This window comes from Pristiophorus japonicus, chromosome 22 (genome assembly GCF_044704955.1).
Source record: "Pristiophorus japonicus isolate sPriJap1 chromosome 22, sPriJap1.hap1, whole genome shotgun sequence".
Lineage (NCBI taxonomy): Eukaryota > Metazoa > Chordata > Chondrichthyes > Pristiophoridae > Pristiophorus > Pristiophorus japonicus.
In genome coordinates this window covers 68,127,517-68,140,360 of record NC_091998.1, presented here as the reverse complement: position 1 = coordinate 68,140,360, position 12,844 = coordinate 68,127,517, and the positions used below count along the sequence as shown (strand labels likewise).

The 12,844-nt window shown below is 45.7% G+C and overlaps 1 protein-coding gene across 1 annotated transcript in view; it reads left to right on the top strand.

Annotated features, from left to right (window-relative positions):
* LOC139234800 (tetraspanin-15) overlaps window positions 1–12,844 on the top strand; it is a 319,258-nt gene that overhangs the window by 247,774 nt on the left and 58,640 nt on the right. The gene's annotated exons all lie outside the window — the stretch shown is intronic.

The window sequence follows — 12,844 nt, the reverse complement described above, 5'->3', positions numbered from 1 at the left end:
ACAGTGTGGCTTGGGATGAACAATGAAACCTCTTTACAATCGGTTTGTAGATCAAAACAATGTGGGCTACCTCAGTTCCTCATAGGCTCCCTGAAATCGGGAGCAGACAGCAAACCACACAGGCCAAAAACTACAGGTTGGTTTTTATGGAGAGACAAACACAACACAGAAGCAAATTGGACCAATTCAGCAGCAAGAGTGTGCCAGCAGAATACTCATTCCTCACCAGATCTTTAAAACGGTTCCTAAACAATAAAAGGTCTAAAAGTTGGAGCAGTTCACTTTAGTAGCCTTGGAGCACGTGATCCCGATGGAAAGCTTCACGGAATAAACCCCGCTTTGCCATGAAAACCATAAGGCAATGCCCTTCCTCAGTCAGCCCCCATTAAGTGTGTGTGAGGCGTAACTTCCATCCATCGGCCTCCAGCTGGTGCTGGTACAAGTCGGTTCATTGTTGATTAAAAACAGCAGGAGGCCACAAAACTGATTCTGGTCAGACTCTGACATTTTACATTTGAAAGAAAGAAAGACTTGCATTTATATAGCGCCTTTCACGACCACCCGGTGTCTCAAAGCGCTTTACAGCCAATGAGGTACTTTTGGAGTGTAGTCACTGTTGTAATGTGGGAAACGCGGCAGCCAATTTGAGCACAGCAAGCTCCCACAAACAGCAATGTGATAATGTCCAGTTAATCTGTTTTTGTGATGTTGATTAAGGGATAAATATTGCCCCCAGGACACCGGGGATAACTCCCCTGCTCTTCTTCGAAATAGTGCCATGGGATCTTTTACATAAGAACATAAGAACATAAGAATTAGGAACAGGAGTAGGCCATCTAGCCCCTCGAGCCTGCTCCGCCATTCAAAAAGATCATGGCTGATCTGGCCGTGGACTCAGCTCCACTTACCCGCCTGCTCCCCATAACCCTTAATTCCCTTATTGGTTAAAAATCTATCTATCTGTGACTTGAATACATTCAATGAGCTAGCCTCAACTGCTTCCTTGGGCAGAGAATTTCACAGATTCACAACCCTCTGGGAGAAGAAATTCCTTCTCAACTCTGTTTTAAATTGGCTCCCCCGTATTTTGAGGCTGTGCCCCCTAGTTCTAGTCTCCCCGACCAGTGGAAACAACCTCTCTGCCTCTATCTTGTCTATCCCTTTCATTATTTTAAATGTTTCTATAAGATCACCCCTCATCCTTCTGAACTCCAACGACTAAAGACCCAGTCTACTCAATCTATCATCATAACCCCCTCATCTCTGGAATCAGCTGAGTGAATCATCTCTGTACCCCCTCCAAGGCTAGTATATCCTTCCTTAAGTAAGGTGACCAAAACTGCACGCAGTACTCCAGGTGCGGCCTCACCAATACCCTATACAGTTGCAGCAGAACCTCCCTGCTTTTGTCCTCCATCCCTCTCGCAATGAAGGCCAACATTCCATTCGCCTTCCTGATTACCTGCTGCACCTGCAAACTAACTTTTTGGGATTCATGCACAAGGACCCCCAGGTCCCTCTGCACCGCAGCATGTTGTAATTTCTCCCCATTCAAATAATATTCCCTTTTACTGTTTTTTTTCCCAAGGTGGATGACCTCACATTTTCTGACATTGTATTCCATCTGCCAAACCTTAGCCCATTCGCTTAACCTCTTAAATCTCTTTGCAGCCTCTCTGTGTCCTCTACACAATCCGCTTTCCCACTAATCTTTGTGTCATCTGCAAATTTTGTTACACTACACTCTGTCCCCTCTTCCAGGTCATCTATGTATATTGTAAACAGTTGTGGTCCCAGCACCGATCCCTGTGGCACACCACTAACCACCGATTTCCAACCCGAAAAGGACCCATTTATCCCGACTCTCTGCTTTCTGTTAGCCAGCCAATTCTCTATCCATGCTAATACATTTCCTCTGACTCCGCGTACCTTTATCTTCTGCAATAACCTTTTGTGTGGCACCTTATCGAATGCCCTTTGGAAATCTAAATATACCACATCCATCGGTACACCTCTATCCACCATGCTCGTTATATCCTCAAAGAATTCCAGTAACTTAGTTACACATGATTTCCCCTTCATGAATCCATGTTGCGTCTGCTTGATTGCACTATTCCTCTCTCGATGTCCCGCTATTTCTTCCTTAATGATAAGCTTCAAGCATTTTCCCCACTACAGATGTTAAACTAACCGGCCTATAGTTACCTGCCTTTTGTCTGCCCCCTTTTTTAAACAGAGGCATTACATTAGCTGCTTTCCAATCCGCTGGTACCTCCCCAGAGTCCAGAGAATTTTGGTAGATTATAACGAATGCTTCTGCTATAACTTCCGCCATCTCTTTTAATACCCTGGGATGCATTTCATCAGGACCAGGGGACTTGTCTACCTTGAGTCCCATTAGCCTGTCCAGCACTACCCCTCTAGTGATAGTGATTGTCTCAAGGTCCTCCCTTCCCACATTCCTGTGACCAGCAATTTTTGGCATGATTTTTGTGTCTTCCAATGTGAAGACCGAAGCAAAATAATTGTTTAAGGTCTCAGCGATTTCCACATTTCCCATTATTAAATCCCCCTTCTCATCTTCTAAGGGACCAACATTTAGGTCCGCCTGAGAGAGCAGACGGGGCCTCGGTTTAACATCGCATCCAAAAGACAGCACCTCCGACAGTGCAACACTCCCTCATTACTGCACTGGGAGTGTCAGCCTGGATTTGTTGCGCACAACTCCCTCGAGTGGGACTTGAACCCATAATCTTCTGACTCGGAGGCGAGGGTGCTGCCCTCTGAGCCACGGTTAAAGTGTTGGTAAGGGTTTCAGCATGGCTGCGAGCGAGGCAGGGACAATGTTGCAGAGGTGAAAGTACGTGGTCCGAGTCACAGATGGGATACAACGCCTTATGACTGAAAGTGACCTTAGCGGGGGAAAAAACCCTGCAACACTGCCCATTCACATGCACGGTGTGTATGCACAGGACACAACTTGTTATAAGGTGTTAGTATGTTTCTTTAATTCACTTTCCTTCAGTTGGACGCCACACAGCAGCTCGGTAGTGGGGGCAAGGGAACTTTACACAGAGCTGAGTGCCCGGCAACAGGGAGTTCAGTTGCCTAGCAACAGGGTGTTTAATGGTCCACCATTATGCGAGGCACATTAGCTGAGTTATTGCCCATGGCAGCTGTTAATTCTCCGCCATTCACACCCAATCGGGACGAACCATTTTCTCGATCCTCCCATTACCATTTCAATATGGCCCATCCTCCCTTTTGTCTCTCTAATCTCTCCTGCCTTCCACCCTATCACAGACCTTCCCTTTTGTTCTTTCCTCCCCTCCTCCATTCAGTGCTCTTTAACAATCTGTTCTTTCCGAACACTCTCCAGTTCGACCCGAAACATTAACTCTGTTTCTCTCTCCTCAGACGCTGCCTGATCCGCTGAGATTTCCAGCTTTCTCTGTTTTTAACGTTAGCTGAGTTCAGATTGTTTAGCATTGCAAAAAGAACATGCACTGAGTGGCATTAGCACACACATTAAGCATCTTTTTACAATTCTACACCAGCTTTTATTGTTCTGCAAACAACAGCTGCTCAAATCATTAAAAATAGGAATAGAAATAAACCATATTGACTTGTGGGTAATTATATAGAGAAGCAAAAATCATTTCTCACAATCATAAGTCTTCATTGTTCATTGCAGATAAAAATTAGGACTAAGTCATCACAACTGCTCCTTCAGAATAAGGGGTCACAGTCTCAGAATAAGGGGTCGGCCATTGAGGACTGAGATGAGTAGAACCTTCTTCACTCAGAAGGTGGTGAATCTCTGCAATTCTCTGCCCTAGAGGCCTGTGGAGGCTCAGTCTTTGAGTATATTCAAGGCTGAAATCGATAGATTTTTGGATATTAAAGGAATCAAGGGATATGGGGATTGGGTGTGAAAATGGAGTTGAGGTCGAGGATCAGTCATTGAATGGTGGAGCAGGCTCGAGGGGCCGAATGGCCGACTCCTGCTCCTAATTCTTATGTTCTTATGTTCACTCACAGGATTAAGACGGACAATATCTTTCAACCTGTAAGAAACTCAATAAAAAGCCGTTAAAGATAGGGAATGAAATCGCTCCGCTGGCTTCAACTTCAAATATCTCACCCTGGTTTTATGTTTTTCCGTAAAAAAAAAAGCACGTTATGCCCTTTGGCACAACATTTGCTGTGTGTGTGTAAAAAATCTAGTCACGCTGAGTTAATAGGGGAAATAGAGGAAGGCTTCCTTCGTTCGAACACCTCCGACCCAAATAAAATCGACAAAAGTACCTGGTGGTCCCGGAGGAACGTAGGATTCTGGTCGGAGGCCGAGATTCGTCACGCAGTGCTCGGGGAGATGTCTTTCACAAACATACGTATGTGTTGGAGTCACATGGGCCTGGACCACCAATCACTAGGCAGTATTCTCATTGATAAAAATGGGAGCTCCGTTTGTACGAGTTCCATTACTATCGATGAGAAAAACCCTTAAACACCGAAACACAGCATAATAAATAAATAAAGCACCTCACATATTTAAAATTAATTGTAATTAAATGTTTTAGAAAAAAATTTATTTAGGGGAATTTTCGTTAATGGTGTTAAAAATAAACTTACCTTAATGGACAGAGTTTTTAATATAAAAATTAGTGTTTAAATTTAATTTTTAGACGTTTTAAAACTCTTATGCTGGTAAAAGTAAGCTATGAGCCTGCTCTGCCATTCAATAAGATCATGGCTGATCTGATCATGGGCTCAGCTCCACTTCCCTGCCCGCTCCCCATGACCATTTACTCCCTTATCGCTCAAAAATCTGTCTATCTCCACCTTAAATATATTCAATGGCCCAGCCTCCACAGCTCTTTGGGGCAGAGAATTCCAAAGATTCACGACCCTCTGAGAGAAGAAATTCCTCCTCCTTAAATGGGCGACCCCTTACTCTGAAACTATGCCCCCAGTTCTAGATTCCTCAACGAGGGGAAACATCCTCTCTGCATCTACCCTGTCAAGCCCCCTCAGTATCTTTCAGTAAGATCACCTCTCATTCTTCTAAACTCCAATAGACCCAAACTGCTCAACCTTTCCTCATATGAAAACCCCTTCAACCCCAACTACTCGCTGTGTGAAATATCTTTCCTCATCTTGCCTCTGGTTTTTTTACAATCAACTTAAACCTGTGCCCTCTGGTCACCAACCCTTCTGCCACAGGAAACTGTTTCCCCTTATTTACTCGATTAAAATTATTCATGATTTTGAACACCTATCAAATCTCCTCTTAACCTTCTCTGCTCCAAGGAGAACAATCCCAGTTTCTCCAGTCGCTAAGGGGAACTAAAGTCCATATCCCTGGAACCATTCCAGTAAATATCCTCCACACCCTCTTCATCCTCGACATCCTGCCTACAGTGCAATACTCCAGCTGAGGCCAAACCAGTGTTTTATACAGGTATAGAATAATATCCTTGCTTCTGTACTCCATACCTCCATGTATAAAGCCCAGGATCCCATGTGCTTTTTTAACAGCCTTCTCAACTTGTCCACTTGCAAAGACTTCTGTACGTACCCCCTCCCCCCACCCGGGTCTCTCTGTACATACACCACCCCCCCCCCGGGTCTCTCTGTACATACCCCCCGGGTCTCTCTGTATATACACCCCCGGGTCTCTCTGTACATACCCCCCCGGGTCTCTCTGTATATACACCCCCGGGTCTCTCTGTACACACCCCCCCGGGTCTCTCTGTATATACACCCCCGGGTCTCTCTGTACATACCCCCCCCCAGGTCTCTCTGTACATACACCCCCCCGGGTCTCTCTGTACATACCCCCCGGGTCTCTCTGTATATACACCCCCGGGTCTCTCTGTACATACCCCCCGGGTCTCTCTGTATATACACCCCCGGGTCTCTCTGTACATACCCCCCGGGTCTCTCTGTATATACCCCCCCGGGTCTCTCTGTACATACCCCCCCGGGTCTCTCTGTATATAAACCCCCGGGTCTCTCTGTACATACCCCCCCGGGTCTCTCTGTATATACACCCCCGGGTCTCTCTGTACATACCCCCCCCCCCCGGGTCTCTCTGTACATACACCCCCCGGGTCTCTCTGTACATAAACTCCCAGGTCTCTCGTTCCTGCACCCCCTTTATAATGGTCCCATTTGTTTATATTGCCTCTCCTCATTCCTCCTACCAAAATGTATCACTTCACACTTCTCTGCGTTAACCTGCATCTGCCACGTGTTTGCCCATTTCACCAGCCTGTCTCTGTCCTCCTTAAGCCTGTTACCATCCTCCTCGTTATTTAGTACATTTCCAAGTTTCGTGTAATCTGCAAACGTTGAAATTCTGCCCTGTATATCCAAATTCAGGTCATTAATGAGCAGTGGTCCCAATACTGACCCTTGGGGGACAACATTAGATCCTCTCCTCCAGACTGAAAATCAACCATTCACCACTGCTCCCCACTTGCTGTCCAAGAGCCGGTTTTGTATCCACGCTGTCATTATTCCTTTAATCCATGGACTTTAATTTTGCTAATAGTATGTGGCACTTTGTCAAACACCTTTTGAAAGTCTATATACATAACATCAGCCACACTGCCCTCATCAACCCTCTCCATTACTTTATCAAAGAATGAATCAAGTTAGTCAAACAGACCAATGCTAGCTTCATTTATTGGCCCATACTTTTCCAAATGCCACTTAACTTTGACCTGGATTATTGTCTCTAAAGGTTCCCCCCAGCACCGACGATAGACTGACTGGCCTGTCGTTGCTGGGTTTATCCCTCTCCCCTTTTTTAAACAGGGATGTAATATTTGCAATCCTCCAGTCCTCGGGCTAACCCCCATATCGAAGGAGGATTGGAAGATTGTGACCAGAGCCTCTGCAATTTCCACCCTTGCTTCCCTCAGCAACCGAGGATGCATCCCATCCAGACAGGGTAACCTTTCTATTGTCAACCTTTTAATTACGTCTACTTTATCTATTTTTATCTGATCCAATATCGCTACTGCCTCCTCCTTTACTGTTACATTGGCAGCATCCTCTTCATTAGTGAAGACAGACACAAAGTGCTCATTTACTACCTCAGCCGTACCCTCCACCTCCACACGATCATCTCCTTTTTGGTGCCTAATCGGCCCCACCCTTCCTTTGATCACCCATTTACTATTATGTGTTTGTAACAGCAGCTCTGTTCCCTTTTTTATTAGCCGCTAATCTATTCTCACTCTCTAACCCTCATTCACTGCTTTAGATCTCCTCTGTACTTTCTATATTCAGCTTGGTTCTCTACTGTATGATAAACATTATATTGGCCAAGTTAGACCACCTATGACACCTATTCTTTTGGGAGATTCAGCCGCTCTTCCCAGCACAGGGAGATAAGTCTATTCTTGCACACAGTTATTCCATGCAATTTGGACCCTCTCTACCTCTCTCCCTCCTTACAACCTACCTCTTCGACCAAGGTTATGGTCACCTGCCATAATTTCTTCTTATGTGGCTCAGTGTCAAATTTGTTTGTTTTGTCTTGTAACACTGCTGTGAAGCACCTTGGGACGTTTTACTATGTTAAAGACGCTATATAAATACAGGTGCAACCTGCCAAATCCAGAACTCCGAAAACTGGAACTGTCCGAAAACCGGACATTTTGCGCGTAGCTGATGGAGTGGTCCTGAATCCAGAATTATTGTCCGAAAACCAGACATTTTGAGGCAAAACCCAAAATCTGGCAATGTTTCGGTCGAGGATTGCGGATTTCAAACTATTGATTTTCTTGTCTGAAATCCCGGAAAACCCCAAAAACTGGAACGGACTCAGTGCCGAGGATTCGGGATTTCGGACGTTGTGCCTGTACAAGTTGGTGTTGGAGCTCTCCCATTGGGGCATGTCAGTCGGTTCCTTGTATCTGTTGCTGGCGGTGCCCAATGGTCTGAGCAGCTTCAAATAACATGCAGGGTGCTGGGTTTCCTCACCAAGCAGCAGTTTGAAGCCTAAAGTTCGATTTCATGTATGCTGTTTTACAAAGGGAGTGATATTTGTTGATGTAACTTATTCGATGAGGTGGGATTTTCTCAAACCCGGGTGGGAGTGTGGGTTTTAATCATGACTGGCTAAGTTGTGCATTCAAAGTAATTCAGCTGAAGTGCGCAGTTGAATTTAGAAACGGTTCTTATGCAGTGGAAAATTTGTGAACTACTTCACAGTCTATTGCTACTCTAGCAACACTCTAGCAAATTACTTTATCGCAGTCTGTATAGGACCTGGGGGGGAATGACTCAAAACATAAAATAAACGAACAGAAAAAAAATGCTCTCACTGTAAGACATAGCCGAACTAGTGCTGAAAACATTTCAGTTATTAAACTCGAACAAATTGTTTAACTCGTTCGATGAAATTTCATGCTAGTAGTTATTGAGTCTGGATTTCAATTCGTAGGATGAATTTTATTTGAGGTGCGCCACTCTGTACCTTGTCCTCTATCCTGATGAATCACAACCATATAATGTGAGATTGGTGAATGATAAAGGAACCACAAGGACAGTGACACAGAGCAGAATCTAATCAATAAATCTCTAACAAAACCGAACACAGTGGAAGCCTTGAAAGCAATCGTGTATAAAATGCGTGAGTCACTCAGTCCTGTTGCACAACCAGTTATTGAGAAAATCCACGTTCTTCTTTTGGCTGTTGAGAATCCGTGCAGATTTGTAAGGAATATTACTCAGCTCCGACAGCAGTGCTGAATGAACTCTGTAATTGTTTGATGAATTTTCCGAGCACTATTAATCTGCAAAAAAGCAGAGTGAAAGCAGTATTGATCTTGACAAAGTGTCAGCACGTCTTTATTCCCGAAAGGGTAAAAGCTAAAGGGTTCCAATGCCCTCATTGTATACTTCTGAGGCAGTCCCCCAGAGCCGAGGAACACTTGCTTCCACACTAACACCAGTTCTCAGGTGACTGATGAGCCCAATGCAGGACCTACAATCTCTGTCACGGGTGGGGCAGACAGTGGTTGGTGGGTCGATTGGGTGGGGGGCTTGGGTTGTCGTACGCTCCTTCCGTTGTTTGTACTTGGCTTCCGCGTGCTCCCGGCGAAGAAACCCGAGGTGCTCAGCGCCTTCCGAATGCTCCCCCTCCACTTTGAGCGGTCTTGGGCCGGGAACTCCCAAGAGTCAGTGGGGGATGTTACATTGTTCCAAGAAGGCTTTGAGGGTGTCCTTGAAGCGTTCTCTCTGCCCTCCTGGGGCTCGCTTGCCGTGACATAGCTCGGAGTAGAGCGCTTGTTTCGAGAGTCTAGTATCGGGCATGCGGACAATGTGGCCCGCCCATAGGAGCTGATCGAGCGTGGTCAATGCCTTGATGCTGCCAATGAATTTTCAGGATTTTGCAGAGGCAGCGTTGGTGGTACTTCTCCAGTGCTTTGCGGTGCCTGCTGTACATAGTCCATGTCTTTGAAGCAGATAGGAGGGCGGGGACCACACAGTACTCATTGTATAAAGCTTGTGTACATTGCATGGATGTAATTCTATTGAAGATTTGAACTGACAGATATAACATTTCAGAGACCGGTTAACTTTAAAAAAAATTTATTCGTAATGGGATGTGGGCATTGCCAGCAAGGCCGGCATTTATTGTCCATCCATAATTTCCCTGTGAGAAGGTGGTGGTGAGCTGCCTTCTTGAACCGCTGCAGTCCATGTGGTGAAGGTGCTCCCACAGTGCTGACTGATCATTGCAGTCTGGTACAACGGAGTGTCTCGCTGGGCCATTTCAGAGGGCAGTTAAGATTCAGCCACATTGCTGTGGGTCTGGGAGTCACATAGAGCCCAGATCGGGTAAGGGCGGCAGATTTCCTTCCTTGAAGGACATTAGTGAACCAGATGAGTTTTTACGACAATCTGGTGGTTTAATTATTAAAGTCACCATTACTGATATTAGGTTTTTAATTCCAGATTTATTTAATTAACTGAATTTAAATTTCTAAGCTGTAAATTCCATCCCTGGTGGGATGTGAACTCACATCTCTCAACTCACACCTCGCGAGTCGTTAGCGGCGCCATGCCCAGAGGCGGAAGGTTGTTTGCGCCCCGTCATCACCAACGGGAGGCACAAACGATCCCAATTTCTTCCCCCAAGTGTTTCAAGGCTTAAGAAAGCAGCTCACCACCTTATCAAGGGGTAATTAGGGATGGGCAATAAATGCCGGCCTTGCCAGCGACGCCCACATCCCAGGAACTATTAAAAAAATATATTGCTGCCTCCAACCCAGATACATAAAAGTCTTGGCGTGTCAAACTAGTCAGGAGATTGGTTGTAAGTTGAGACTGAAATCACGATAGCTCTGACTTGGTCTGGCTTCAGATCCGCAGTCATTTCGGTTTTGAGATGCGTACTTGCCCTGCAATAAACCGGAGCTGCTAATCCCCCAGCTGGAATGCCAAACCACAACCCCAAGTCCTCAACGGCACCAGTATTTTGTCTTTGTGCATTTGTGGAGGACGCAAACCGGTGATCTTACCCCGTGAAGGTCCATTTGTAAATGTACTTCAGATCGGAGGCCAGTCCTGGTGGAGATGAGTGTATTTCCGACAAGACTTTCATTGAGAACACGAAGCCTTGACTTTGAAACTGGGGCGGAATCTCCTTGGCACCTGTGGCACACCCAGAGAGCGACGTGATAGGAACCAATTAAGGTCTGATTTGCTCGGGAACCAAATGGACTTTTTGGCCAGCAGCTTGATATAAAACGGACTTAATTTACTGCAAATAGATTTTGTTCAGCCCTGGTATGTTTAAGAAAAGTTATGACTCCTTCAGAATCTCCAGACTTCACTCCTGTCATTCAAGTCTGTTTAGATTGACGTTTTCATCATTGATAGAGCTTTTGTGGTAGATTTTCCGTTTTGTGCGGCCATTGTGTGGCCGGGAAACTGAGTGCAGATCATTATTACTGTACCTCACTTGTTGTATCTCATATATCGATAATATACATGGGATACATATCTCACGTAATGAAGCAGTCCGTGCCCACATTCAGCAAGACCCGGACAACATTCAGGCTTGGGCTGATAAGTGGCAAGTAACATTCGCGCCACACAAGTGCCAGGCAATGATCATCTCCAACAAGCGAGAGTCTAACCACCGCCCCTTGACATTCAACAGCATTACCATCACCGAATCCCCCACCATCAACATCCTGGGGGTCACCATTGACCAGAAACTTGACTGGACCAGCCGCATAAATACTGTGGCCACAAGAGCAGGTCAGAGGCTGGGTATTCTGCGGCGAGTGTCTCACTCCCTGACTCCCTGAAGCCTTTCCACCATCTACAAGGCACAAGTCAGGAGTGTGATGGAATGCTCTCCACTTGCCTGGATGAGTGCAGCTCCAACAACACTCAAGAAGCTCGACACCATCCAGGACATAGAAACATAGAAAATAGGTGCAGGAGTAGGCCATTCGACCCTTCTAGCCTGCACCGCCATTCAATGAGTTCATGGCTGAACATGCAACTTCAGTACCCCATTCCTGCTTTCTCGCCATACCCCTTGATCCCCCTGGTAGTAAGTACTTCATCTAACTCCTTTTTGAATATATTTAGTGAATTGGCCTCAATAACTTTCTGTGGTAGAGAATTCCACAGGTTCACCACTCTCTGGGTGAAGAAGTTTCTCCTCATCTCGGTCCTAAATGGCTTACCCCTTATCCTTAGACTGTGACCCCTGGTTCTGGACTTCCCCAACATTGGGAACATTCTTCCTGCACTTAACCTGTCTAAACCCGTCAGAATTTTAAATGTTTCTATGAGGTCCCCTCTCATTCTTCTGAACTCCAGTGAATACAAGCCCAGTTGATCCAGTCTTTCTTGATAGGTCAGTCCCGCCATCCCGGGAATCAGTCTGGTGAACCTTCGCTGCACTCCCTCAATAGCAAGAATGTCCTTCCTCAGGTAAGGAGACCAAAACTGTACACAATACTCCAGGTGTGGCCTCACCAAGGCCCTGTATAACTGTAGCAACACCTCCCTGCCCCTGTACTCAAATCCCCTCGCTATGAAGGCCAACATGCCATTGCTTTCTTAACCGCCTGCTGTACCTGCATGCCAACCTTCAATGACTGATGTACCATGACACCCAGGTCTCGTTGCACCTCCCTTTTTCCTAATCTGTCACCATTCAGATAATAGTCTGTCTCTCTATTTTTACCACCAAAGTGGATAACCTCACATTTATCCACATTATACTTCATCTGCCATGCATTTGCTCACTCACCTAACCTATCCAAGTCGCTCTGCAGCTTGATAGCATCCTCCTCGCAGCTCACACTGCCACCCAACTTAGTGTCATCCGTAAATTTGGAGATACTATATTTAATCCCCTCGTCTAAATCATGAATGTACAGTGTAAACAGCTGGGGCCCCAGCACAGAACCTTGCGGTACCCCACTAGTCACTGGCTGCCATTCTGAAAAGTCCCCATTTACTCCTACTCTTTGCTTCCTGTCTGACAACCAGTTCTCAATCCATGTCAGCACACTACCCCCAATCCCATGTGCTTTAACTTTGCACATTAATCTCTTGCGTGAGACCTTGTCGAAAGCCTTCTGAAAATCCAAATATACCACATCAACTGGTTCTCCCTTGTCCACTCGACTGGAAACATCCTCAAAAAATTCCAGAAGATTTGTCAAGCATGATTTCCCTTTCACAAATCCATGCTGACTTGGACCTATCATGTCACCTCTTTCCAAATGCACTGCTATGACATCCTTAATAATTGATTACATCATTTTACCCACTACCGATGTCAGGCTGACCG